At 29.7% G+C, this 24,575-nt stretch overlaps 1 protein-coding gene across 1 annotated transcript in view; it reads left to right on the top strand.

Moving 5' to 3' along the window:
• The window catches only part of DCX-EMAP (Doublecortin-domain-containing echinoderm-microtubule-associated protein), a 79,948-nt gene that overhangs the window by 23,942 nt on the left and 31,431 nt on the right, over positions 1-24,575 (top strand). The window lies entirely within an intron of this gene.

The raw sequence follows: 24,575 nt of genomic DNA on the forward strand, positions 1-24,575 counted from the left end.
GTCAAACTAAAAGCCCGTGCGATTGGATAACAATACAATTATTCTAGTTGGTTGTATCGATAATCTCACACATGTTTGGCAAATGAAATCAGAAATGGGGTAGAATAGTTCACCTGCTAAGTGGATAAATTAATGGAAAGGCATTGCAGATAGATCAATATAGCATTTATTTTAATTGAGTGTCAAAAGTTTTCTTTAATATGTACCTATATGAATAATTTATATTGACTAATTATTGCCATTAGAGAATATGAATTTAAATTGTAATTAATTTTATTTTCTACTATTATATTTAAATTATTTGTTTTCCTTCTGGCATCTTCGGCATATTTAAATATATAATATTTCATGTCCGTTTATTTACCTAATGTCCGAAGATGCTGAAAGGCAAAACTCAAGGAAATATAATGATTTACATAAAATAATAAAACACTTAACTCAATTAGAACTTTCATGGACAACAAAAACCTATAGTATTAGAAAATTATAATAACTCCATTGAGAAGAAAAATTTGTAGAACATAATAAATACACAGGGTTTAATGAAATGAAATGTTTAATGTATTAATGATAGTTTAGTTAAAATATTGGTTAAAATTGGTTAAAAAACCAAATATTGGTTACGAACTTTTAATTAAAATGTCTACAAGTATTTATAATTCCAAATTAATTTGTAGCACACGTCGTAATACTTATATTCTAAAAAATATTTGCCAGAACTGCAATGAGATGAAAGTTGCAGTATTATTGTAGTAGTATTACAAGCTAAACGATCGAGTAAATTTAAAAAAAATAGTATCATAGTAACCAAAATAACGCATAAACGACAGGCCGTCATTGATTGTTTATTTAAAAACAAAGTATTCAATGTTGCCAAAGTAGGGTATTCATATTTTTAAAAATTATCAATTATATTATTAAAATTTAATTGAAATCATTATCCAGTGTTTTTCATTAAAATTTTTTGTATTACTCCCCTATATGTTATTATTTTCTATGATAATTAAATCACTTTTTATTGAATTAATAATTTCTAGCTATATGGTAGCTAAATATATTTCGCAAATAATGGTTTATGCGTCATGAAACCGCATGAAAAAAATCAGACATTTTATATGTAATAAACTCGATAAGAAGATGTTATCAAGTAATCATCATAACTACTCGTTGAAAGAATAATCATGGAGTTTTCAATATTCCTACATAATTTTGTTCAATTAACAGAAAATCACACAAAGCATGATGAATGTGTTTTAATGTATTTTGTATTAAAATCAACCATGAACCCTCCTTGGTCGACCTCTGGGAGGGACAGAGTGAAGGTCAAAAGGGTTCATTCTTTTACACTCGGCGGCAGAGGCGACTCGCACTTTTAATGTAAAATGTATTATTTGTCGTATTAAAATAATTATGAGTAATATTTAAGCAAAAATAATAATAATAATAAAGGTGGTAAATTTATCATTATAAATCTGTAAAATATTTAAACATTCGCAACACGCCACACATTAATCAGCTTTGATTGCTTTTATCTTGAAAATTTCTCCTATAGCTTCGCCAAGTTCGGCATTTGATTTGCAGTAAAGTAAAAGTATTTAATCAGTTTTTTTAGTTTCCATTTATTTGATATTATGCATTATTTTGTAGTAGTTATCCCAATAATGCACTTGATACTTGATTCAAAGTATTTTGTAGTGCTACAATGGAAATTCAATTCATACAATTTACTGATAAATTAATTTACAGGTGACTTATTCTAAACATACTCCAAATTTGGTTTTAGAATGCATGATAAATAATTGAAGGCTTTAATTTTATTTATATTTATTATTTATATATTTTATTTTACCATGTTTTTCTTAGCTCGTATTCTTGTTTGTCCGGTGGTTGTTTATCCAGTACAAATCTTCGAAACTCGATTTGTAACTAACTTCCCGACTAGCTAGACATTTAAAACTTTTAGAATATATCTGAACACGATGCCAATGCATTCTTTTAATACTTTTAGCCATCTTTAAATAGAATTGAATTCATTTTCAGTCAATTCTGTTTGTATGAAAAGTTATTTCGGAAGAAATCCGTAATACAATCCACCATTATTGGTTGCTAAGGGGGTGGTCCTAGCAACTAAATTATTAATATATACATGCGTTACTATGGAACTCAAAATGACATTTCAGTATTCTATATTTGTTTGTTTGCTGCAAAATAGCAAAAAAATGATTTTTTGACAATTGCTTTATTTGTCCTAAATTATTAATACATAGAGTTTATATGATTCAACAGAAAACTTAAAAACGTGGTATATAAAAAAGTATAGTTTGATACGTTGTTTTTATGACATTGGAGAGTTTTTTTTAATAATTTATAGTTTAAATATATTTTTATTTCATTTTAATAACATCGGTGTTTAACGTTCGAGCCTTTTTATACCAGTGGGTAACATTAAAAACCATACGATAGACATAAATAAAAAAAATCGATAACTATTTCAGTTTTTTCACTCCCTCCTTCCAGCGCATTTTAACACAATCACTGCTGACCTTTTAATTATCTTTTAATTACCACATTTAAATAACACGTTAATTATATCTAATGACCAACTGCTCTAAACGCGCCATTCGCGGTGTTAGCACTAAATGAGTTAATAGTATGTCAATTATTCGTCCCTTTCTGCTCTTTGTTCTCAAGCACGGATCATTTTCCTAACCCGATGCTCTGAATATGGCATGTCCAATTAAATCTCAGAAAATCATATGAGTGAATTTTAAATTCTGATACATGTGGCAAGCTTTATCCCTGATCATCCACACTCAATATTCACATGCGGATCTATTTAGTAAGCCGATGTTTTCCTTTAAATACGTCAGATTTAGGTACCACTTTCGATGGCTTTCATTAACTAAGTCAGTCTATTTTTATTGTGTTAATTTAATCACAATGAGTAAGTCAGATACAAAATAATATATTTAATACGTTTCATATATACTTTTAGATTCTTCTTCTTTCTTTTGACCATGTCCGATCATAATAAAATCATATAGATATCCACAGAGTGGAGGTTTGTATTAACAGTATTTTTCCCAAGAAATAGATTTTTGGCATTTGCTCAACCTATTAGGTCCATACTCTGCCTCCAAACAAAAATTGAAAATCAATGCGTAGGTATTTGCCAGACCCAAGATTCGAAAGATTAGAAGCTGACGCGTAAACCGCATTACAAAACTTACATTATTTATAAAAAAAACACTCGGTGATGGATTTATAAAACAAATTAAAATATTGTTGCTGTCATTCACATTTAAAATCCATTACGCACTGAAAAAATATAAATATATTTAAAAAATAATCTATTTTACTGTTGATTTAATTGATGTATTACGTATCACGTATTTCGATTATTGTCGCATGTCTTTCGCTTGTTTATTATAATTTGTAATGGATTTAAATATTACTTCAGTGAAATAATATGGTATATTATCATATTATATTCTATTCCATTGACTATGTGTCAACAAAATGGTCAATTAGTTTTTCTTGTAGTAGGCACTTGAAAATAAATATTTAATTACAAGCTATCACTGACTTATGTGCATCTTTTACCAACAAAGCACCCTACTTAGAATCGCCCGTAGACGCAAGATTTTATCGTAGCATAACCGTAGAGCTACATAGAAGCAAAAGCGTAGAGGCAAAAAAACAACACCGGTCACGTGTCGGCGGGAACAATTTCGATTGTTTCGAGAACTCGGTTGCTTAGTCATACACAAGAAAATTTAAGGAGGTTCCTTAACTTATCAAAGAAGAATACCATCAACTTTCGATAGATTATATCCTTCACCTTCAAGCCTTTTTTTATTTACGCTTGTATCACCATCATTAGGAGCATAGATCGATGGATGAAAACATTTAAAAGTTTATTCAATTCCTTTTATTTTTATACCATTGGCCTTTGAGTCGGTATTTTGGCTACTTTGTACCTCTTCATTGGATGTGATCAGTTACTGTAGTTTTTTAGTCAATTGATATCTATATCTGTTATTACATACGAATTTCCATTTTATTTTTGGTCTCTTGTTTCCTTTTTTATAATTATGCTTAAAAAGAATATAGTATATATTCTTTTTCACACTACACCAGGCCATGAAGTCTAATGACAGTAGCGTAATTAGTAATATAAGAGAAAAACAAATACATAAGCTTTGAGAAGATTACATGAATATATTGTGACTTCACCTTACGTACTAGACTACGAGGGTAGCATTGAGACAAAATATAAGTAATTTTATAGTTTATAACAATAATAATATTAATATATTTATAGTATTTAGTAAAAAATAAATTTTTATTTTGTCTACTTCTATCACTCTTAAGTTTGAAATAAATTAAAAGAAAAGTTTTATTTTTTCCCATTCCTATATTTTCAACTTATTAACTCAAAATAACAGAAACTATCCAATTTTTAAATGGTGTTAAATGTCAATTTTATTATTGGTGGAAATAATATATTGTATTATTATTAGTTTTATTATATTAAATAAAACACGATGTGTATGACTTATTTCACATAATTTAATAATCCGGTTTGATATAATGTCAATATCCCATTGAAACGGATGAAACCAGTTGATTAATAAATTGTATAGGAATAAGTACAGCAATAAACATAATAGTATTTATTTTAATTATTCTATATCAAATATAGTTCTAAAAAAAGTTGAATTATATTTTTATTTCATGTTCAATAATGAACTTTGTAATATAAGTATATTAAAAAAATGTTAAATGATAAAATATAAAATATAAATATTAGTTATCATGTATGTTTATTGTTATAACCAGTTGATTAATAAATTGTATAGGAATAAGTACAGCAATAAACATAATAGTATTTATTTTAATTATTCTATATCAAATATAGTTCTAAAAAAAGTTGAATTATATTTTTATTTCATGTTCAATAATGAACTTTGTAATATAAGTATATTAAAAAAATGTTAAATGATAAAATATAAAATATAAATATTAGTTATCATGTATGTTTATTGTTATAAATTTCAATAATATATATGATATTGTATCCTATGTCATATTTATTTGTAATGCAATTTTCTAATATATTTTCTACCGGTCCTAGCCCTAAATATAATGCGTTTGTTTTTTTCCCTTAAACAATCACCAAATATTAAGTACCAATACCTTCTGGCATTCATTAGAAGAATTTAGCAGCTGGTTTAGTCCATTAGTGGGTCACGCTCTACGAATTGACCAAAGTGTATATCCAATGGTAATTCGACGCATGTGCGCGGGCGTCCGCACGTGGATTAGACCCGTCCAAGGTTTTTGCAAGAATGGCGCGTGTTCTCCCCGCGAAAGTGGGCGGAAACCGGACGAAACGGCGTCTGATTACTATTTTCCCTTTATGATTTATAAGGGACACACGGAAATTACGACGCCGAAAATTGCCAACGCAAAAAACACACACGTTTTTATTTTGGCGGTAGAAAAAATAATTCGAATAGGTATTTTAATATTTTGTTTTTCATTTTGAAATATTTGAGCGTTCAGATTATCAATGAAAAATTAATCAACCATCACTTTTAATTCGAAAAAAAAATTATCAAATAGATTCATTATAATAATTCTGAAGAAAGAATAAGAAATTAATATATATCTCGGGCATTTCCTAATGGAGGTCGGCCACGATCAGGGAAGTCCTTTGCTATCTGTAACAGTTTGGTATAACTGGACTCATAACAATCACGAAGGTTTTTAAACCACGACATGTGGTGTCGTCCTTTGTTACGCTTACAGTTAATATTTTCTTGGATGACAATTTGGGGAATGTTGTACATTTGTCTTCTCGTATAATGTGTCTGAGATATTGTATTTTTCTAGAATTTAAACTATAAAGAACTTCTAGGTCCTTGGAATCACCGGTCAGTCCAATGAATTTTGAGAATTTGTCTATACAGTTATATCTAGAAAGCTTCAAATCTTTGTTATCCAAGATATGTCACGGATAGTTATGTTCTATTTTCAAAATAAACTGAATAACATATTTATTTTATATGAAGATAAATGGTATTTTTTATCAATTACATTGAGTTTAATATGTAATTATTGCATTTATATCTAAAAAACGATGCAGATAGGCAAAGTTTGCTGTTCTAATATGAAATATTTATTTTCCGTAATTGGAAATGCATCAGATTTATTTTAGCACTTACGATCATTTTTTTTTGTGATGGTTGTGTGATATTTATTGGCTATGCAAAAAATAAACTTCGACAGAAATGTCAGATAGGACATATTGCCGAAATACCCGCTCTATAGTTTTCTATTGTATCCCTTAGTTCTTCCAGTCCGTTGAAAACTCAATTATACCTAAACATTAACTGCATTACCTCTTTGGATGGTTATTTATTTGATGTTCAGGTACTCAAATGAGCGACACTCACATATTCTTTCACCGTTCTCAAAACGGAGGATCTATAGGTTGAATGATAAAAATTGGCAACTGGAAGTTGTATTTTTGCTTAATTTAATCATAATAATTCTCACATTATAAATATAAGGTAATAATTAATATCAAGGAGATTGTATTGTGAAATGAAAAAATAATTATCGGCAATTTGTAAAGTTTTAGCATGTCAGCGTATTATTATTAATATTAAGCGTGTCGAAAGAACTTGGGTTTACCTTGACAGTGGCGACAATTATTGTATAATTAATACTTACTGGTTTATATTGTTATATTAATTCATCTGAGAAAATGTATTAACACTTCTCCATCTGTTCGAATATTGAATTTATGAAAAATAGTTTATTTTTAATTTCATTATTACTAAACGCAATTGAATACATACGCTATCGGAATAATTAGTTTATTTTATTTGTTTTGTAGAAATTTTATTTTGTTTAAACTATTTAAACATTTAAATAAATAAGTATGAATTGTTCATAATAATAAACCTAATGGTAGAGGTAATTATTAAAAAAAATCTTACTTATGGTCAACTACTATACTGTAAAAATATTAAATAGAAAAATTTAATACTTAGGTATATTAATTTTATATTATAATAAATAAACATATAATATGATATTCTACAATTCAAAAAACGTAAAAAAAGTTCTATACTTCATTAAACATAAATATAATAATATGATTATAGGTATTATCTGTTAGTAGTTCAATAGAATTTTAAATTCACTCAGTCAATTATAATATGAGGTATTTAATGTAAAAATATTACCGAAAAAATAAACACTTCAACTTGATTTAGTTACAAACACTTGATATTGTTCTATTAATTATTACATACTCTGACCATTTCGAATTTGGAAAGTGTTTGGTTTGTACCAAAACTAATGCATTGATATTATTATACAGATAAAAAAAGCTACCTGTGAAATTACAGACTGAATACATTACATAAATGGGCAGTCAAATACACCGGAATATTTGAACAAAATTCATAAAAAGTCGTGTATATTATACGTATATAATAATGAAATCTCAAAACATGAAGCGCCAAGTTTCAAAAGCCCCTAAAATGGTTTTTGAAATTTTAGATATGTAGTTAGATGGCTAATTTTGTGACCTATATGATGGCCTAAGATTGGACTTTAAAAAACGCCAAAATTCGTCAATACGTACGACCAAAAATTAGAGTAAATTTCAAAACTCGCTAAAATGGTTGGGTGTGCTTTACAAATACCACTAAAATGGAAAGCCAAAATACTCTTTAGAATGTAATGAATTAAAAAATAAATACATAAAGTTCACAGATTTAATACATATGATGCTCTCTCATATTTCTCAAAACTACCTAAAATCATTTTTCTCATTTTTCTCACAACTACCTAAAATCGATTTAGGGGTTTTTGAAACTAGGTGCTTCGCATGTCGAAGATTTTGGCTTTAAACATAATTTTTCATTATACCGAGGTAGGTATATAATATTATTTCTATTTCTACCGATTCAAATACAATAAAAGTTTGCGCAATCGCCTTATCGAGTATTTTTTTAATAAACTGTGATGAAAATATTTTAGCTGGACGTGTTTTTACTAAGCTTTTAATTATTAATGTTTAATTTTGAAGTGAGAAAAAGTCTCAATTTCCTGAAAATACGGCTGAGAGTCATAATTTTAAATTGCTGAATATGGAATGTGTTTAGCACTAACATTAATTTATTGCCGCTGTGTGATATTAACGAAAGTTATTAGGGCAAGTTAGACTCTTGTAAAAAAAAATAGCACACACTAAGCGGCATCCAATCACGCCATAATAACAATAAAGTAATTATACTAAGGGGCCATTTTCCATTACACATATTTAAAAATGTTTTATTGGTGTAATATCAAGTGTTTGTTTTTTATTCTTCTAGTTTTCCGTATCGAAAAGCGTGAAATTAATAAGGTGTGACGTCTAGATGGGGTGTCTTTGTAGGTGGCACGCAACCCTTGCCCGCAAGTTGGGGGTTGAAATAGTGGGTGGAATAAGTAGGGGCTAGAACCGCTTAGGGTTGACCTCGTTGTTTCCGTATTTCAAGGTCTGCCGAGCCTCTACGTTTTACAGTGACGTCCTAAGATACACAAAAAGAGACAATGTTTAACCACATTAAAATATATTCAACTAAAAATTTCGTATAGTATGTTAGTTTAATTTTTATTTGACACTAAATTACAGATTTCATAATTTAAAAATCGGATAATTTTATAATGTAATGGAAATGGATTAAACAAATTATGATACCTTGTCATTTTTATATAAATAACATACCATAACTAAGGAAACTTAATACATAGGTTAATAATATAGTATTATGTCTTCTTTTTATATCTCTCAATTTATGATATATCTCCTAATATGTAGGAGATATTGTTAAATATGTGTTGTACCGTGAATCTCCAGAAATAGTCCTAGTTAGAATATGCCATCGGTATGGCGTATGCTCATTTGGGTCATTTTTTGGATTGCTCCCAGTAAGCGAACAATCCTCAACCTCCTCAGATGTTGTTTATATGTCAGAACATATGGCACAATTTCGGAGGTTGAAATTATCAATTACTATTATATTAGGCGCGTATTACTACCAATTCAAGGCTGTTTCTAGATAATTATTATGTCACGAAGTTCCGGTTATATGACATGTATGTAACCAGGATAGTCGCTTTTTGGATTACATCCAGTAGATTAAAAGCTTTCTTTACTAAGTTGATTTACCTCTATTTTTATTCTAAATGCCATGTTGTGAATGTCTTGAATTAATAATTTGTTATGTGCTCGATGTGTCTTTTTTTTTAAATAAATAAATAAAAATAAATAAAAGTTCTTAGCTCAACCAGTTTTTTTTTAATATACGTGGCACCAGCTGGCTCCACTTAATTATTTTTATTCGCAATAGCTTTCAGATTATTATTAATAAATTAATTAATAAAAATAAAGTAGGTTAATAAAATAAATAAATTATATTATTAAATATATATATTTTCTTTATATTAACCAACAAAACAAACACTTTTTATTTGTTTTGGCATATGTACTTCCCTACTTATTTTTTTGTAGTTTATTTATATTTTACTACTTTATTCGATTGATTTGGTTAAGATTATCACATACAATTTTATGTATTATACTCGTTGTTGATCGGCTATTATTTACAATCGAAAATCTAGATTAGTTCAGGTTAAGTATAGTAGATTTCAAATCTAGGTTAGGTATGTACCCATTTATTTTTTAAATAAACAATTCGATTATATTACTAACCCACTACAGTATTTTATTCCGCATACATCATTCGCAGGATGTTAACGTGCTGTGCGATTTATTGGGAAAATCGCGAACGCCACTGATATTATATATTATTTCATAATATCACACCGAAGTTGTCGAGTCGGCGGTACATTTCAGCTGCATTTACGAACAGTGCCGCGTGCTTCGTGCAGTCGTCGGGTCGATCTTAATCGAACAGCCAAATAAATCGAAATCGCGATCTTCAACCGAAAATTATTCACCGGGTTATCGTCGTCACTAAATCTACGTGTAAGAAAAAATACATCCCCTTGCGTAGCTTAACGTTTTTAATTGACGCTGAAATGTGTTCGCCTGAATAAATTAAATTAAATATTCTTGGAATTTGGGGCTTTGGTTTTGCATTTTAATAAGCAGCCATTATCGCTTGATTGTATTTTTTTGCATAATTTAAATCATGTGATATTTGTACTACTGGATGACTAACACACTTCTTATTACACTTAAAATTTAAATATCTTTATTTAAACAAAATAATTACCAATACTGAAAAATATATACCATGCATGGGTATAAAAAAAAAGAGAATTATCTCTTATTAAATTATAAGAAGGATGCTATCCTATCACTGGCTATTATAAATTTAATATAGAAATATTGAATATAACTCAATAATTTCACAATAATATAATCCATGATTGTAGAAGTATGTGTTTGGCAGTCTTTTGGTTTCTATTTTTTTTTATTTGGTATGATACTATGAGTACTTAACTAAATTTTCAAACAGAACTTTTATTCAAAATATACACACTTGCATCACAATCTGTTATTAATTCAATTTTTTTTATATTCAAGATTAAATAAATAAGATTTAAGAATGTAGCATTCTTAATTAAAAATAAATAACGAATGAGTTAATTTAAAGCCTTCGCCTGGTATTACTAACTACGTTAAAAATACGATATTATAAAAGTAATAAAACTTTACATAATATTGTAGTATTTAATATATGGTGACAATAGATATTCTGTGTTAAGAAATTCATGTTGATGAAAGATTTGAAGTAAGTACGTGAGACCTTTTCCCCATTCAGTTGTATATAAAACGTCTTTATGAATATACATAATATATATTATATATTATCATAATGCTATTCAAAAAATATTATTTGCTGCGTGAAGGAGCACACACGTCATATTCAGTAAGTTTAAAATTTGTTAGTTAATTCTTTAGTATATTAATTATATTCTTATAGTACATATACAATGTCTAGGTACGTATATTGTTTTCATGTTGTGGTCACGCGTGTTTTCTTAAAAACTCACACACGTTGGTGGTGGCATAGTTCACTGATTTCTCCAAATGACCTCTTTACGTTTCGTACTACTAACATATATTTTTAATAAGTTACATTTTCTATGTTAACAGTTTTCATGCTTGTGGCCAATGAAGGAACAGATTTATTTATCAATTGATCGAAAGATATTGTTAATTTCTCCAAAAGCTCAGTACTTAGGCCGTAAAATGTAAACAATCTTGGTTTTTGATAGCTTTATCATTTTTCAACGCTCGTAAAAAATAGTAGAGTATAATATTATGCTAATATAATATATTTACATTGTATAAATATTGGTACCAAAATAGAATAGAACGCTTTATAAATTTGTACCTATTATATTATTAATTTTAAATTTGATCAACATGTGTAATAACTGATGGGAAATTACTCCCTATGAAACAATTTATAGGTACCTACTAAATTTCAATACGTTTATTGATAACTTTTTAAAATATTCAGATGTTTCCGTTGTAGTATAATATATAAAACAACCAATATCTCAATAAATGTGTCACAATGTCTTCAATATATGATTTTTATGACTTTTAAACCATTTTTTCTACGATCTTTTTGAATTTTTATTAGAGTATATTGAAGTTTTGGTCAGCTGAGAGTGTAGTACCAGATTGTATGGTAATAAGTATAGATAATAGTAACTCTAATTATGTAATTATCACAAATCTAACAATACGAGAAATTTGATGTAGGGATATTCCTTTGGTATAGCACCAATGATATGAGAACGTCTACAAAAGAAAGTACAATTTAAAAATATGTTAGTAAATCTAAACGTACATTCTGGTTTAAAACAACTAAGATCGGTAAATCTTAAAATAATCAATAACTACTTATATTTAATTTAACTTAGTAAAAATTCTGGTATTCTCTTTCCATACATGAAGCTTATAAGATTGAGGATATAGTTAATAATTAATAGTAAAATAAATTTCTTTTATTTTGTTAACTGTCAATTCATGGTGGAACTGCATTGTATTGATGTTTTTATTTAATAAAACGAATACACAACAACTGAATACATTTTTCAAACCAGTCCAATCTATTATATAAAAGTGGAATAAGTACTACAAAAAAAATGCGTTTTATTAAATAAAAACAACAGTAAAATAAATTATATTTCGTCTAACTATACTAAATAGTTGTTTTAGAAAATAATGCTGTACTATTTACATATAAATATATATATACGTAATATTAATCAAAATTAAATTCATCTAAAAACTATGTGCTATTACTACATCAGAACAACTAACAGTGAAAATTAAATGATTTATGTTTTTAAATGACTATGATTTTGTTTCCAAAATATTTTGAATATGTGAAAATTTACCACCAAAGAAAACATTGTACATTTTTCAATATTCTTAGAAAATATTAACATAATTTGCGTTAAGCTGACGTAATGGCAAACGCAAAAACAAACGTGATTCATGAACGTTATTAGCGATTTGTCGAAGTACTCTACGGCGTTCAAACAAAACCACTCGAAGTGACCAAATAGCTACGGATTAAGGAAACGTATTATTTATCATCATTCTGGTTTCATTTATCACTTCGATATTCCGAAGACACGGCGGAAAACAACACAAAGAAGTTAACTCCTAGTGCGATTTCCTAACACCATTTTCTCACGCGACCGATCCACTAGCGAAATGCTCACACCCTCCGCTCTCTGCCAAGCATAATGAAGCGCCGAATATTAGTTATTTTGTTCAACTAATGATACCAATATCGAGGTGCCAAATATTAGATATTAATTTTAGTTATCTACACTCAAAGGAATTAATACTCCCGCGCAGTTTCAATACAGAGTTCAAACAGTATGAAAAATAGTGTTCCTGAAATGATCAATTGTCATCACTTGTGTACTGTATTGACAGTGATAGCAATGAATATTGGTGAATAACCGTAGAAACATAATATGTCTTAAATTCAATGTACCAAATGTTGATTTAACTTTCCTTCACCGCAATCCGAGCAGTGAGCTTTGCCGACTAAACTATTGATTCTGAGCTGTTTCAAATAATTTCATATATTTTAAATATTGTGTAGAATTCATTGATTTAAATTAAAATATATTGGCGATTTCAAGTGCTTTAAAACTAAAATTTGGATAGACCCCGATGTTATATAGTTAAAAGTCAAAGTTAGTATTGTTAGTAGGTACCTAGAATTAAAATTAGAAAATATGGTTGCATTAATATTAACGGAATTTGAAATAATATCTCAAAATAAACTCGTTATGAAATATCGCATAGATTGTGGTGGATGTGGGTTCAAGTCCCATTAGGTCCATTTTTTACTAGGATTTTCTAATAATTAGATATGTTTCTGGCGTTGTTCCAAATTATGTATCTTAAAATCTATTTTATTTAAGCTTGGACAGAGATGGTTACAAATCATACCTAGTTAGATAGTAAAAACTTGTGCTTACAATTTTATATGGATCAGAGTTAAGATTATGTGAATTCCAATACTTTTTGAAATCAAGACGTCAAACATTTCAATTTTACTTATATTGTAGAATAAAAAATTGTAGATGTTCTTTTTCATATAATGAAATGTGAGATCCTTAATTATTTATAACAACATTTATCATATTATTATTTGGATTATATCTTCAAGCTTAAGAAATGGAGTGTCGATTTGTAATAATGTTTTGCGCGCTATACCAGCGATTTACCACACTAGTTACTTGTATAATATCAGACATGATTCATAAAAGACAAGCGATAAAAACTAATCATGGAGAGTTGTAAGTTGTTTGTCATTGAATTATCGGTAATACCGAAACATTTTCTGCATGCCAAAGTTACATAATTGCCTGCAGTTTTATTGGCGTTTCCGTTTTCCATGTAGCCTCGCAGTATATGGACTTATAGACAGAGCTTCTTCGTTGCCAGTGCATCGAAAGTGTATCATTATAAAGCTGGCAAATATTTGAATGCACTACAAGCCTTGACACGGCGTGGCATATTGATTTGGGTTGGAGTGTTTGTGCCTAATTCCCTGCCGCTGACCTTCGCAGCTGTAAGAAAATGAGCGATGGCTGTTAGCTAAATGATTATTAATGTAGCTGTGTAAAACACACACGTGGAAACGGTTTCAGCGAGACGTACGGAATAATATTATATATGCAAGCATTAAAAGGATTTTTAATTAAAAACGTTGAATAGTAACCTTGCTTGCTTTTAACCACCGTTGTTGGAACAAAATTGGCTGATCGTATAAATAATTGAAAAGTTCCATAATCAAATATCATCAAGTTTTTTTTACTATTATTACATAATAATTAAGTGGTGAAAACACATTACTCATAACTATTAAGTTAAACGCTTCTTTTGTCTTTTAAAATACCTAGTTTAATTACAAGAAGTTGCTTAGTTGCAGCACGATTTATTATTGTATACAGTATACATGAATATTGACAATGCAGCATAAAAAACAGATCATATATACAAATAATAAGTAACAGAATTACCACATACCAATAAATCGTCGCTGCATATTCAATAAATCGTATGTGTCATTTGACACATTCTGAGATAATCGAAAAAAACTGTTTTAAAAAATAACTAAAAATATTTTATACATTTTTTATTTTTTTTAAATTCGACCTAAATATTTCACATGTTATTTGAGTTTGGAAAAACAAAAAAAAACAACTATTTCAACATAAAATACGCGATTTTCCGATTATTTTGCACATACGACTTATTCTATGCATCATTTTGTGCACATACGATTTATTTTATACTGACACAATTTGTTAGAATTCATACTAAAATAGATTCATCTAAACATTAGAATAGTGCATTTAAGCATGAACGAAAATTGTGTGTGATATTATTATAATATTATTGGTGTACCTATACTTATAAAAAATATTAAAAAATAAGTCACAGAGTAGTGGTTATATTATTAAGATTTTTTAGGAGAATTGTCTTTAACCAACAGCCCGACCTATTGGGTCTTCGCTTTCGATCAAACATACATTGAAAAAATAACATGCATATTTTGCCAGCCGAGGGATTAAACCCTCAACCCATGCTCCAGAAATTGACTACCTGTGGGTATGCTTATGTAGCAAAAGGAGCTTTGTATAATCATTCAATAAAAAAAACTTTTTGTGGAAAGATTTAGTAATTATTTTTTCACAAAAACATATTAATATAAACGAACAAGATAAGAAAACATTGGGCCGATATAAAAAAGTATATACTTAGGTAGTTATTAGAAATACCTACATTGTTACAGTTATAAAAATAAGAACAGGATAAAAATATTTTTTTATAATGTCATTCCGGTCGTCTTCCGTAACTAAATGGCACAAATATGAGGTATTCAATATTTTATTGGGTAGTTTGTGCTGACACCATTCGCCCAATATTTTTCTAGGTTTCACAGCATCGAGTACATTTTTATCATTCACTTTTCTGTACCCAATGTATGCCTCTCCTAACGTTCTCCTTATTTTATTTCGTTTCATCAAATGCGTAACAGGAATGTCCAACGACAATGACGTATAGTCCATACTGTTCATAGTATGTAATATTTCACCAGTATTTTCACAAAGCACAATATTAGTAGTTATTGTCTTCAGATGATGATGATGGAGGCATTACGTTTTCTTTTTCTGCTTCTTTTTATAATATTAACTCTCCTGAAGTTTCACATAGTATATCATCATCATCAGCCGGGGTCAATCCACTGCTGAATGAAGGCCTCCCCAAGCATTCTCCAACTCTCTCGGTCCTGTGTCGTTCGCTGCCACGTATTTCCGCCGAACTTTATCAGTTTGTCAATCCAGCGGCTTTTAGGGCGACCCTGTGGCCGTTTCGTACCCCTTGGGTACCATTGGATGACGGAATGTGCCCCGCCCATCTCCATTTCAGCTGTTTGGCAACGCCTATTACATCGCGTACTCTTGTCTGCTTCCTAACCCATTCGTTTCTCTTACGGTCCTTTCGCGTGATGCCCAACATGCACCTCTCCATGCCTCGCTGTGTGACTCTTAGCCTTTGGACATCTCTCGTGTTGAGGGTCCACGTCTCGCAGCCATACGTGAGCACGGATAGCACACATTTGTTAGAACACCCTACGCTTAAGACATAATGGTAGGTCACTCTTGAAGATACTATTCAGACGTCCGAAAGTACTCCATCCCAGCTTTGTTCTTCGAGTTCATCATGCATGCTTCCGTCTATGGACACCTGCTGTCCGAGATAGACGTAGCTGCTGACTTGCTCGAGTTGGGTGCCAGAAATACAGATAATCGCAGGGTCCGAAAAACAGTTCCTCATCACTTTTGTCTTTTGTCTTTGAGACATTTATCTTAGTATATAGTTTGATAATATACCTTTTCGCAGAGTGTGGGCATATTTTAAATTTCCTCTGGTTGATATGATGATGATGTAGGCATTTAGTTTTCATTTTCTGGCTCTTTTTGTAATATCAATTCTCCTGCAGTTTCACACAGTATGTTATTACAGTTTGATAATATACCGTCTTTACAGAGTGTGGGCATATTATAAATATCCTCTGGTTAATATGATGTTGAAGGTTGAGGATTAATTTCATTACATTGCGAGGGTGGGGTAAACGTTAAAAATATATCGTATTTGAAACATTTTTTACTTTACGTGATACTGACGATTCAGTGTCTTCAATTCCATTTTGTTGCCTCGAAAGAAGTAGGTACCTAATATTTTATACCCGCGACTCGATTCTTACCTACACCTTTATTAGTTCCTTGCATAAAATAAGAATACTACGTAATGTTGATGTATTATTAACAGTTTATATGTAAAAATAAAATTTTTCCCTAATTTGAAAAAAAATATTTAAATAATACTAAAGAAAGGCCACTACATTGTGATAAACATGACATAATATGTCCCGAGCGCTTCAAGAACATAATCTAAAAACGATGCGTGAATATTTTCACAGTATTATTGACGAATTAATGGATAATAAGGATTTTATAAAACGTCAATACGTAAGTATAATGTATTGTAAATTAAGTCTTTGAAAGATGATAAATAATAATCGATAAATTGTGATGTCTTTAGTCTGAAACAAAACCTTCAACGGCAACGAAGTCGATTTGTAGCAAACCCTCAAAATCATAGTCAGTGTGAAATAAATCGGATGTGCTCTACGGTAAAAAATTTGTGCGAAATGAAATGATCGTATGTGCAACATTGCTCACATACGACTAATTCAGATGCATTTTTAGAATAGCTGCACATACGATTTATTTAATATGGTATTCATGCTGTCTCAGATTTTTTTTTAAATATGAGCATACGTTCAGATTGTGGGGAAAAAAAATCCGCTTCGAGTGGTATCATTAACTCATTTTGACCAAAAACTGCACATAGGTCATATTGAATATGCAGCGACGAAATATAAAACTATTTCAAATATCCGTTTGTGAGGTATATTTTCTACGATTGCGATATATCTTGTATCACCCGAATACTTCCTAAAATTTGTATCTGTTTATTTATCATTAGCAAATTAGTTTTTTCAACATTACCAATAATATAATTTTGTGCGTATTTTTGTATTCATTTAAAAAAAATACACAACTTTATATTTTAACTGTGAGCTTTTGAAATTTTATAGAATTTGTATATCGTACTTACTAGGTAGTGTGTTTACCAATAATAAGATGCATGATTATTACTATTCAAGTCTGCACCATTCTTTTACCCATAATCTGGCAGCTTTCACCAACGGTAAATTTGTATTCGTGGCACGAGATTTACGATGTTCTGTCTCATTCTATGTTTACTAAACAAGAATAAACTGAATGGTAAATTAATATGATTACTGATCTCCGTAAATTGTATACGACAAAACCATTAAATAAAATATGTTACATCAAATGATTTTATTTACTTATTAATAACGCTCTGGGTATGATAAATAATATATTATATTCTATTGATAGCGTCATTTTATTGTATGAAAAAACTAATCGTATATTTAATTTTCTTAAAGTCTTTTATAGAATATATTATCATTTTTTATGGATAGTATTTATTAGTAAAATAATGAAGAAAATATAGCGCAATCACCTTGCTCTCATAAAAACACACATTTTGAAATCTTATTGAAAAATAACCAGTTATTCAACAAGAAGAGATTTTTTTAAAAACGAACAGCTACTTTTTTGAAAAACGTTTTTACCCAAAAGAAGGTGATAAACTTTTTGTTATTTATTCGATTGAATTAATTTTATCTATACTTAAACATTATCTTTCTAAGTAATTAATAGTCATTATGTTATCATGTTGGTGATCAAATAAAAAAAAATGCTTCCAGTAGATTTGATTGTGCTTGTGAGGAGATAGAGAGTCATTTGAATAATATAGCGATAAAGAATTTTGATTTAAATCCCAAAATGTCTTAAATTGAATTCCTCAAATTGTTTCAATTTAATCACCTAGATACCAAGTTTTAATTATACTAGCAGTTTAATTCAAAATAACACGTTTTAATACATACTCCTGGATATATAAATATATAATATCTTTTTAAGTAAAATATTAATACAATAATAATAGTAACATTATTTATATAACTTACTATATTCGCATTGATTTGGCAATGTATTGTTATATTAATACTGCGGGGAAATATTTGTAAGTATTTAAAAAGCTTTATAAAGCTCAATAGTAGTAGTCAAAAGTGTTGTTTTGTAACATAATATGATAGTATAAGGCCTTCAATCAGTTGAAGCGGGTTCGATACTCGCATGATCTTTTGTGTTTCATCCACAGTATGTACCCTATATGGGTTTGACAAATGGCTATCAGTTATTTGTCGTAAAAAGTGTGTTACTATTACATTAATATTAATATTATGTATATAATAGATAAATATTATCACAGTTGTATTATCAAAGTAATTTACTTGAATTGAAGTATCGTTTCGTTTTAATAAATCCAGTATTTTTTGGTCAAGAATTGACAGTTAACACCATTAAAGTAGGTATCGTTTTTAATTATTTAAATTGCCATATGATTCAGACAAAGTTGGTGTACACTGGATATGAAAAAAAATAATTGTATGCTATTACTATTAATGAAATTGACTTTCCAAAAATCTGTTCGCTGACAAGTTTCTAGTTATTCATTAAATCCATTAGTAATACTTGGTTGGGGGGGTCAAACCACTTAATGTATTCCACGATAGCATTCTGAATGAGCCCCACCCGCCGTGTGACATCCCCCCGCCTCACCTTACCGCTCGCCAAACGGCTAACCTTCAAAAATTACCACCCCCTCTTGGAATCCTACCCCAATGGCCTACCCCCAGTAGGGTTTTCTTAATCATGCATTATTAAAATTCTAAGCATCGCCCCGTCGACGTATCGCGTGTCGACCTGGCATGAGAATTTCGGCTCTCCGGCCAGTGTGCTGGGTATAATCGCAGAGGTCACAATCGCGAGCGGATCGCGGACTTCGACGTAGAAATTCGCAGCGCGCTTTGGAGAAAATACCAGGCATAGGCCAGTCATTTGGTAGTGAGGCGCCGCGAACGACGTATACCCACGTCGAGTAGTTGCCACCCACTACTCGAATACCAATACGCACGATTAGTATTATTGGTTCAATATTTATTATATTAGGACCGCGGCCGCGATTTACTAGTAATGAATTATTTATTTGCTCGTTTTAAAACACTTTAAATTTAGAATTAGATCGTAAACTAACAGCCGCCAACAATGCGGGGTGTTTTATATTGTTTTAAATTTGAATGTTTTGAGTTCGGTATGTATTTTTTCATTTTATGATCGGTGATTTTAAATTTAACTTTTATTGAAAACCAAGTAGAGAAATATTAACGTGAATATGCCAACAACCGATTTATAGCGAGCTAATTATTGAGTTAAAATTGTGTGTGATTTTTACTTAATACAAAAGAGTGAAAATAGAAATTGCCAATCATTTCAACTACGATATTTTTTGTTATAAAAGCTATTAACTTCAGCTTTGGTCTGACATGAACAAATATTTGTATAAAAATAGCCACTTACACCATTAGAACATACTTTTGTAACTAATATAATAAGTACATAGTTTGCCGTTTTAAATAACTCAACCAAATTTTATATCATATTTAAATAATAACTTTATCTGAATGACTAAAACGTATGTTTTAGTGCATACATAAAGGCGTTAACACTCGTATGAGTTTTATGTGTTAATAGTAAAATAACAAATAAAAAAATAGGTCAAGCATGCTAGCACAATATTAACATTGTTCATGATTTATTCAAAAAATAATATTACACATACCTTTCTTAATAATGTTTCATTTCTCGATGAAAAATAAACAATTCAAAACGCGAAATGTGATTCACAACTTTATAATGTTATTGTACTTTTTAAAGATTTAATATTGTCCCGGATATACCTTTGCAAATTTAAAAACAAAATGTAAAAACATGTACAAAGAGCTGTTTTGAAAGATTTACATATTGTATCCACACGAGCGTAAAAACGATTTAGCCGTGTTTACCGCAACTCGAGGTAGGTCGTCGCCGTTGACGTAGAGGCATGGGAGCTACGCCGTAGCAACTCATTTTATATCCATATATCTTATGTTTAAAGCATTGGCTAGACGTCATAACTTATGGCAAACGAAACAATACATGTGAGCATTAATTGCCTACCTGCTAAATGAGAAATATTTATTATCTTTAACGTTTAAAGTATCTCAAAGTTACTATCGAAGATTTTTAATACCTGTTACATATTATATTTGGCATTCAGTTATTAATTAAGCAGGTATTTTTGTAATACAGTTGGGAAATAATAACTTTTCTTATTTTTACCGTAATTTTGTCCATTAGAACGGTATAGTATTAAAAAGACTGTATTTTACGATATTTTACATATTGAAATGATTAAACACAACAACAAAATAGTATTGTGTGTTCAACATTTTTTTGTGCTACCGTTTCTGTAAAAATTGTTAAGGGGGGACATGCTCGTCGAAGGTCAAAATTGAGTTTTTATTGTATTTTCAAACCATGATCCTGGACACTCCTTTAACGTTGTAGATGATCTATTTATATAATTTTGAAGCCTTATTATCCTTTATAGTTATTTTAAACATTTGATGACTGCATGAAGTATTTTTGTTACATAAAATAGTATTCTTTTAAACCTCTCGCTCTAATGTTTTAGAATATAGTCATATTTCGGTACACAACTGTGCAGTGGTGTTAAGATTTTTTACATTTATTAATTTTTAAACGCATTTATAAAACAATTAGCATAATTTATTACGAGATAATTTTTGTAATATATTCACGATAAAAAATTATATTGATAATCTCTGTGATCCCAAATTTGACAAGAATTAGGCATTTTATTATTCAAAAAATCGGCAAGATTAACACATTTGAAGATGATTCTAAAGATACTTATTATAAGCTATGTCTTTGACCATTCAAGTGTGATAAACATCTTATGAATAATGATTGCTTTATAATAATTATTGACCTAAGAATAAGGTAGTGTTTTTTTGAAATACGCCATTTCTTTTGTCATTCCCCAGTGGTTAAACTACAACATACGGCCGTAGCCATAAATTGACAAACTATAATTAAAGTAGGGAGTAAAATGATATTGACGCGCGTGTTTGAACATGTACCGTTTAAAAAAAATTAAAAAAAAATTCGGTTAGGTACATGGTCAAACACGCGCGTTAACATAATTTTACTCCCTACTTTAATTATAGTTTGTCATTTTATGGCTACGGCCGTATGTTGTAGCTTAACGACTAGGGAATGACAAAAGAAATGGCGTATTTCAAAAAAACACTACCTTCTTCTTATGTCAATAATTATTATAAAGCAATCATTATTCATAAGATGTTTATCACACTTGAATGGTCAAAGACATAGCTTATAATAAGTATCTTTAGAATCATCTTCAAATGTGTTAATCTTGCCGATTTTTTGAATAATAAAATGCCTAATTCTTGTCAAATTTGGGATCACAGAGATTATCAAAATAATTTTTTATCGTGAATATTTTACAAAAATTATCTCGTAATAAATTATACTAATGGTTTTGTAAATGCGTTTAAAAATTAATAAATGTAAAAAAATTTAACACCACTGCACAGTTATGTACCGAAATATGACTATATTCTAAAACATTAGAGCGAGAGGTTTAAAAGAATACTATTTTATGTAACAAAAATACTTCATGCTGTCATCAAATGTTTAAAATAACTATAAAGGATAATAAGGCTTCAAAATTATATAAATAGATTATCTACAACGTTTAAGGAGTGTCCAGGATCATGGTTTGAAAATACAATAAAAACTCAATTTTGACCTTCGACAAGCATGTCCCCCCTTAATAGTTTAATTTTTACTGTTATGTTACCTATCACATGCGTAAAAATGTATGTAGTCAAAACCACATAATAAATAGCTCAAAAATCCTGAAATATTTATAAAACGGTTATTACATATTTGTAAATTGATTATTGGTATATTAAAATAATAGTCATTGTGATAATTTATAGAAAGAACTGACTTTTTTCATCGCATTAATCTAGTTGTGAAGTAAATTAATACTACGTCAATATCATTTGAAATATAGCAAAGGACACTATTAAAAGAAACTATTTTGAAAGGATAAATAGTATCTACGTGATTGTTGTAAAAGTGTATAGTTTCAACTATTACGGTAGTATTTTGAAGTAGTTTAAATAACAAAAAGTGCCTGAATTTAGTTTGAACTCCTGAGTTAAAAGTTCAGTTAAAATTGCAAACTTATATTTCGGAACGTTAGAGCTGGGCCTGTTAAAAGTTCTCGGCAGTGGCCGAAAGAGCAGACCGGTCTCTGGCCGAAGATCCGAGGGTCCAAGTATTACGCATTCACTGCGTAAGTCGCACAGTATCGACAGAGAGTGCACGGGCTCTGCGAAGGCTGTGGCGGCCTATTGGGAGGACGTAGGGGTCTGGGGGGAGGGGGCTGGACGCAAGCTGTGGCTGCGCGGGGAAGGGCCCGGCTACCGCCAGCCGGACCCGGAAGACGAGGACTTCATGATAGACAGTGACGAGGACGCCGCCTTTGTGGTTGTCTCGCTGCCTACGATGCAGCCTCAGGTATATCATGTGTGTATTTGGCGCAGGAAAAAATCTTTGTCGTGTTATACTACCCTGATATATTTTAATTATTTTCATGAGTGTTTTTTTACGCGGAAACTAATTTCTCGCGTTTTGTGCTGTGTGCGCCAGATACTTTGTGAATACTTTCATGTGTTTAATTGAAACGGGAGTCAGCATAATATTGTGATATCGTGTTATATTATAATATTAACCCGATACATTTTTAAAAACATTTTGATAATTCATATTATCTGATCTTAATTTATTTATTTTGAATAACAAGTGTTAGATAGTTTTGTTGATAAATTATTTTAAAACGTAATTTAACTGTTATCTGAAAATTTATCTAATGAAAATAAGTTTTCTGAGTTTTTCATTTGCTAAATAATAATACCTATAATTCATAGATTTGATTGTAAAATAAAAACAATGAAGCTTTGAGATGGTAACGTAATGTTTTATAGAATATATACTACTTCATTCCAATCAAAACATTGTGAGGATTTACCTAAAACTCATTTCATACAACATATTAGTGGTTTTTACAATATTTTTTTAATATTTTTTTTAACATGTCGAAGCTTGAAATATTTCTATAAAACATCTAACATATTATAAACATTATTTATATAAACTGTGTAGATAACACATTCTTTAATCACGAATTCAAAATATTTCAGTTTTTCCATGGCTGAGACCTGTTGAACATCAAGACAAACAAATGATCATAATATACCATAACAGACATTATTATTGTACTTCTTTCATATAGACCACAAATGTGACAAAAAAAACATTCATTTTATTATTTCATTCAACATTCATCAGACATCAACAAACGAGTGCATTTTTGTAAAATATTTGTTAATCGGATATAAGTGATCAATGATGGATCGCTGGTACTCTATGTGTACTACCTTATCAAATAATGTAAGTACATATTTTATCATACACCACAGATTTAGTTAAAGCAACAAAATAAAATAATACCTATACCATTCACTTAATTTTAAAGTTTTTACACAAATTATAACAAATAGTAGGACAATTATTACAACAACACATTTACAATTATTATTAATACTTTTAATATTTATAACGACAGTGAGGCATTATTATACAAACGGCTCCAGTTTGTATAACAGGTGGATTCGACAAACATATAAATAGTTTATAGTAATATTTGGAAAAGTTTTCATGGACGACGGACCACTAAAACTTTGTCAATTTTGTTGTGTTATCCAAGCACAAATCTGAATATCGACCGACTTAATTTACTTAAGTCACACTGTGTGTAGGAACTCAAT

The sequence above is a fragment of the Rhyacophila brunnea genome, unplaced genomic scaffold (assembly GCF_057557595.1).
Source record: "Rhyacophila brunnea isolate RB1 unplaced genomic scaffold, BYU_Rbru_1.0 scaffold_7, whole genome shotgun sequence".
In the NCBI taxonomy this organism is placed as follows: Eukaryota; Metazoa; Arthropoda; class Insecta; order Trichoptera; family Rhyacophilidae; genus Rhyacophila; species Rhyacophila brunnea.